This window comes from Rousettus aegyptiacus, unplaced genomic scaffold, assembly GCF_014176215.1.
Source record: "Rousettus aegyptiacus isolate mRouAeg1 unplaced genomic scaffold, mRouAeg1.p scaffold_m13_p_9, whole genome shotgun sequence".
Taxonomy (NCBI): domain Eukaryota; kingdom Metazoa; phylum Chordata; class Mammalia; order Chiroptera; family Pteropodidae; genus Rousettus; species Rousettus aegyptiacus.
Genome location: NW_023416312.1, coordinates 92,932,236 through 92,938,235, shown reverse-complemented (window position 1 = coordinate 92,938,235; position 6,000 = coordinate 92,932,236). Strand labels below are relative to the sequence as shown.

Below are 6,000 nucleotides of genomic sequence, written 5' to 3'. Positions count from 1 at the left end.
CTAAATTGAATGGACCTTGGCTCACTGTTATTAGGAATGATTTAATGAAAGCTGTTCTCCAGAAATGGAGCTTTATAATCAACAGAGAGCAAGGATAAAAAAGAAATACTTTTAACCGGTCACCCACCAGTAAGAGTGCAATGAATGAAGTGATAGACACTGACTCAGAGAAAGTAGTAAACTGAGCCGAAGTCACAGACTCACGAGGAAAAGGGAAACATAGAAAGGGTCCCATTGCTCCCACTTCCTCCCAAGCATTAGTATTCCCAGCTGCTTAATGAGAATTATAATAGCTCAAGTCTGCATTTCTTGAACATTTTGATTATGAGACAAATGAAGCTCAATAGCTTTCCTACTCTCTCTGGTCAACATTTTGAACAACTGAGTGGAGTTCTGTAAGTAGGGATGCAAGCTTCTCACGAGGCACTTTGACAATTACCTCTAAATCTATTCTTTCTTTACATTGCATGTTAGAAGGTAGGTGATCCCTGTCTGTTCTAGTTGTTGCCTTTAAATGATTCAAACCTGTCCTTTCACAATGGCACAAAGAATCACCATGGGTACTCGCTGTTCCACCTGGGGGATGTTTCAGGGTATATTCCAGATCTATCTGCATCTGTACTGCTTTCTCATTGTTTTTCTTATTCTCTCTCTGCCCTGTTTGGGGTCCAGGCTTCAATTTGCTGTTAATGCAGGACCCTCATATTGGAGACAATTTGGATCTATTTACCTTGACTTTGACTCTATTGAGTTATTGTTCACAACCTCTAGAATGTATTACTTTGGCTGCAAAAACCACTATTATTGCTTATCACCAACCTACCCCAATCTTGCACAAGGACACACACCCCCATCTCTAAGGACTGCGCAGCTTGGCCTTCCCTTGGGTTCACCTGGAAAATAATAAGACCACCACGTTATCTTTAGCTCTAGCAGGCTATATTCTATTTCAATAGTTCGATGTGATAAAAGTTTGTCTGTCTCCATGTTCAGCCGAGCTTATTGTGCCACAAATGGACAGCTTAACAGAAAATACTACATGAGTATTTTACTCTGTCTTGAATATTAATGATACTATCCAAAAAAGAGAGTTTTCATTACTTCCACGATGGCAGAGAAGCAATGCCACGCAGTGTTTACTAGCCAGCTGTTAGCATGCACGGGTGCAGACTGACAGCAGAATCAGCAAACAATTGGCTCAATCTTTGAAACATGTTTTTCTGCCAAGCACATGAAGTTTTAATTATAAGCACTGTGAAATATTCATGGTTATTGAATTTCCTTATTCCCATGCAGAAACAAGATAAAAAGTTCTTTTGAAATCTGATGACAGAAAACACTTGATATTGAAAACACACAGTTGTGTAATGGCTAATTAATCACTCGTTGGAAATAAGCATTTTGCCCTGAGATGGTTATTATGCTCAATTCCAAAGTATAACAAACTAAAATGTGGCCTCTATCATAATTCCACATCTTTATAAAAGATCTTGTCAATATATGCAAAGATGGCTTTCGTTTAAATGACAGTATTGTAGGTATCAGCATTTCCCATGCTCGGCCATGAAAACTTCAGTTTCCCAGCTTGCCAAGGTCATCTTGTCACCATTCCTATGCTCACATGCATGCTTGTATTTGCACACAGTTTCCCGAAACTTACACCCAGTATCTCATTTCCCCCTAAATTCTAGTCTCAATAAAATTCAGACATTTGTTCATTAAACACAAACCTATTGAGCACTGTTATGTGCTATACTCCATACTAGGCACATAGAATACTGAGAAAAATTTGACATAGCCTCTGCCATCAGGAATTTCACAATTTAGAAGCCAAGTTAGCCCTGTAAATAAACAAGGGGAACACAAAATAAAAAGTGAGAAGTTCCAAACAAAAGTTTAAGTAGAATTGAAGTATTGAAACCTGCTTTATGAACCCAATAATTCAGTGGGATCAGCCAGATCTCTCCCTTCTCATACCTGTTCCAATGTAATCAATCCATCTTTTAAAACTAACCACTTCCTATAGCCCATAATTTTGTGCAGCGGCCTAAGATACTCATGCTCTCCCTTCTGCTAGTGTTCACTATAACTACATGATCTCTCCACTACCAGTGCTGATCTGCAAGGTTCATGCTTCAGGTTAGTGTTGAAGATCTGTAGAGAAAGGAGTGCCTAACTTGCAAGCTGGACATTTCCTTTTTAGGTGCAGTTATCTCTCCATGATTACTTTTGATTCTTTCCACAATATAAACATTTAGAAAAACCATTCTATATGTGTGACCCTGGACTCCTCACATCAGAGTTACTTGGGGGCACTTGTTAAAACCTCAGATTCTTGGGACCCACTCCCAGAATTACTAAATCAAAATTTCCTGGAATCGAGTTCATTCATCTCCCAAGGAAATTCTGCTGCACTCTAAAGTTTGCAAACAATAATAGGTCAGAGACCATCTGTCCTATCTGATTCTCTCAACATTGTATCCTGGGCTTCCTCTCTCTATATACAGCCTTTATATTCTTTTTATATTCACTCATTCATTCATCCACTCATTCATTCATTTTGTTAATAAGATGGATAAGATCTCGAGGTTCATGAATCTTACATTCTAGTGGAATTCTAGTGATGCATGGGAAGAAGTTTTTGAAAGGGCTCAACATTTTTATAGAAGTATAAATACAAATAATAAAGTGCACAAATCTTAATATATGTCTTGATGAGTTTTTATGTATTCATGCCCCTCTCTGGTCAATACCATCTCCTCCATCCTCCTGTAAACGCAGCTACTATTTGGACTTTTATCACCATAGAATAGTACTTGTGCTTGTTTCATCACGATAGACTAGTATTTACTTATACAGCTATTGTGTAATAGTTCTTCTTTTGTATCTGGCTTTTTATCTGGACTTTGTGAGTCTTATCCATGTTGTATTATATAGCAGAGATTGGTTATTTTTTACTGTTATTTTTCATTGTATGGATATAACAATATTTACATATTCTATTGAACATTTTGATTTTTTCTAGTTTGTAGCTATTAATAAAATATACCATAAATATGCTTGTACATGCCCTTTTGGGGACTATGCAATCTCCTTTCTTGGGCATATATACAGATTATGATCTCTGGGTCATAATTAAGATGTGTGTTTACTGCCAATCTATGTTCTAAGTGGCTCTACCTTTTTGCATTCCTACCAGAAACATCTGAGATTTCCAGTTATTCAACATTCTCACCAACTCTTGTTATCATTACTCATTTTAATATTAGCCATTCTAGTGGGTATGTAGCAGTATCTTGTTTTGATTTTAATTTGTATTTTCCCAATGAGCAACAATATTGAGCATATTTTCATGTGCTTCCCAACCATTTAGATATCCTTTTTGTGAAGTGCCTATTCAAGCATTCTGTCCTTTTTTATGGTTATTTGTCTTCCTTATCATGTGAGGTAGGGGATCAAATTTGATTTTTCTTTTTTCCAAAATAGATACACAGTTAACCGGGTGCCATTCATTGAATTTCCCCCAATTATTGACAATGCTACCTGTGTCATTACATAAAAGCCATAAAGATATTCTGCTATATTTTCTCCAAGAAGTTTTATTGTTTCACATTTAGGTTCTATGAACTTTTGACAAAGGAATCTGAATGACTCTGTCTCTGATGCTTAAGCTGAGATCCAAAGGATATAAACTAGCTAACATGGAAAAAGGGCAAGTAAGAAGGAAATAAAAATATTGTGGATAATAAAACTATAGGTAACAGCAAGCTTATGGTAAGAAGAATATGATTTACAGTGGTTCTCCTTCATCTTCAGGTGATGTGTTCCAAGACCTCCTGTGGGTACCTAAAACCGTGGATAGTACCAAACAATATATATACTATGTTTTCTCCTATACGTACCTATGATAAAGTTTAATAGAACAATTAGGCACAGTTTAATAGAACAAAGTTTAATAGAACAATTAACAATAATAATAAAATTGAACAGTTAATAACAATATATTATAATAAAAGTTATGTGAATGTGGTCTCTCTCTCTCTCTCATAAACAACCAATAACTGAGATTGCTATTAAGTGATTAATGGGGGGGAGGGGTTGCTATACAGTGTGGATATGCTTGGACAAAGGGATGATTCACATCAAGGGTGGAACAGAGTGGGGTGGCCTGAGATTTTACCATGCTACTCAGAATGGCATAAAATTTAAAATTTATAAATTGTTTATTTCTGGAATTTTTCATTTAATATTTTTGGACTGCAGTTGACCATACGTGACTGAAAGCACAGAAAACAAAATGGTGGATAAGGAGAACTGCTGTATTTGATGAACCAAAACAAGGCCAATTTGGCTAAGGGGCAAAATGAGTCTGAATGTTACTAAATAAAACATGGAAGATAGTGAGGGGCTGCATGATACAGGCCCTTTGTATACCATGTTAAAGAATTTCACCTTTATCCTAAGAGCTTTGGCAAGACCTTTGAGGTTTTAAAATTACCCCACTGGCTACAATGTGAAGAAAAGATTGACAGCATAAGGGTAGACCAGAAGACTATTGCAGGAGTCCAGTTGAGAGACAATGGTAGATACAGTACACTGCAAGAATAATAGGATTGTGGTGAAGATCTTAAGGGAGAGATTATGAATTAATTCTTTGATATATTAAGCTCAATATATTTTTTTATACATCCAAGTGAAGATGGTACTCAGGTGGTTAGATATATAGTTCTAGAGTGCAAAGATCTCAAATCCTTCCACCATGTCCTCTGTTCTTTCTATTACCTCATTAATTATAATGTCTGCCTTAACTAAACTATATAACCTTTGAAGTTGGCATATCTCTTTTCAAGTGAAGGCTTTTCTATACATACTTCAGAATAGGGAGATCAGATCAGCACTATCCTTATTCCTATTACTATAAAACCTTTGTTCCTATTATACATCTTTGTTCTTCCCACAATAAGATGTCCTTGCTTCTTTGAGATATACATATAGCTATATACCTCTTTTTCCCAAATTGTCACTATTATCTATTGACTTGGTTCACTCTATTCCTCACTACTCAGAATTTTTCCTGCGTTCTGGAAAAGGTCTCCTTTCTATCTTGAACCTACTCAACATCTTAGCCTTCTTATTCTAAACACACACACACACACACACACACACACACATTTTTTTCCTTTAGCCATCCCCTATTAAGGTCACAACCTGAATATTGTCATGACCTGAATATGTTTTATTCTAATATAATCAATTCAAACATCCTACTCACTAAACACAAATGTCTGTCTCAATGTAAGTCCAGTTCTGCTATAAGCACAACGTCTTTCCTGTCAAGTAGAATTTAGAATTCAAATTTTAAAATTGAGATCGATGTCCTGCTATCTCCACATACTGCTTTCAGCATATTAGTACTTCAGCTTGTATTATTTCTAAAAAGTCTTTCTTTTTTGAGACTCATACCCTCTCGATAGGCTATCTTCTATCTCTTGTCATTGGATTCAAAGTCCCCCCCTCCAATTATTCATTCAAGATAAAGACACCTGGTTTGCAGGTCTTCTATTTATCTCAAGCCTTGCTATCATACTATGTAACTCCTATGTCCATGTAGATGAGCTATTCAACATCCTGGCCTCTCATTTTCATAATATCCAATGTATTCCTTGCATAGTCTACTTCATCCAATTGTATACTCACACACCATGAACCATCATTCAGAAATATTCTACCTCCACTTTATTCAGGTGTTTTCCTATAACCTCCAGTTTACTCATTTATTCTTTCTACTATTGTTCTTTGAATTTATAGGTACTTCAAATTCTTAGTACCCCCTGAACTTTCTTATCTATCAGCTCAATCCTTACCTTATAAAGTTTATATTGTCTATAATTTCAAACTCTTCTAATCTCCCCTTTATCACATACATCTGGCAATATCCTAATCCTAAATCTAAATTTCACCTCTGATCTGACACCAAACATTAAAAATAATCCAAACTTG

The 6,000-nt window shown here is 36.0% G+C and overlaps 1 long non-coding RNA gene across 1 annotated transcript in view; it reads right to left on the bottom strand.

The window, feature by feature from the left end:
* Nucleotides 1-705: 705 nt before the first annotated feature.
* Nucleotides 706-6,000, bottom strand: part of LOC107501758 — a 92,442-nt gene continuing 87,147 nt past the window's right edge. Inside the window, exon 3 of the long non-coding RNA XR_001594861.1 lies at nucleotides 706-893. This is a non-coding gene — a long non-coding RNA (uncharacterized LOC107501758). The remainder of the gene's footprint in view (nucleotides 894-6,000) is intronic.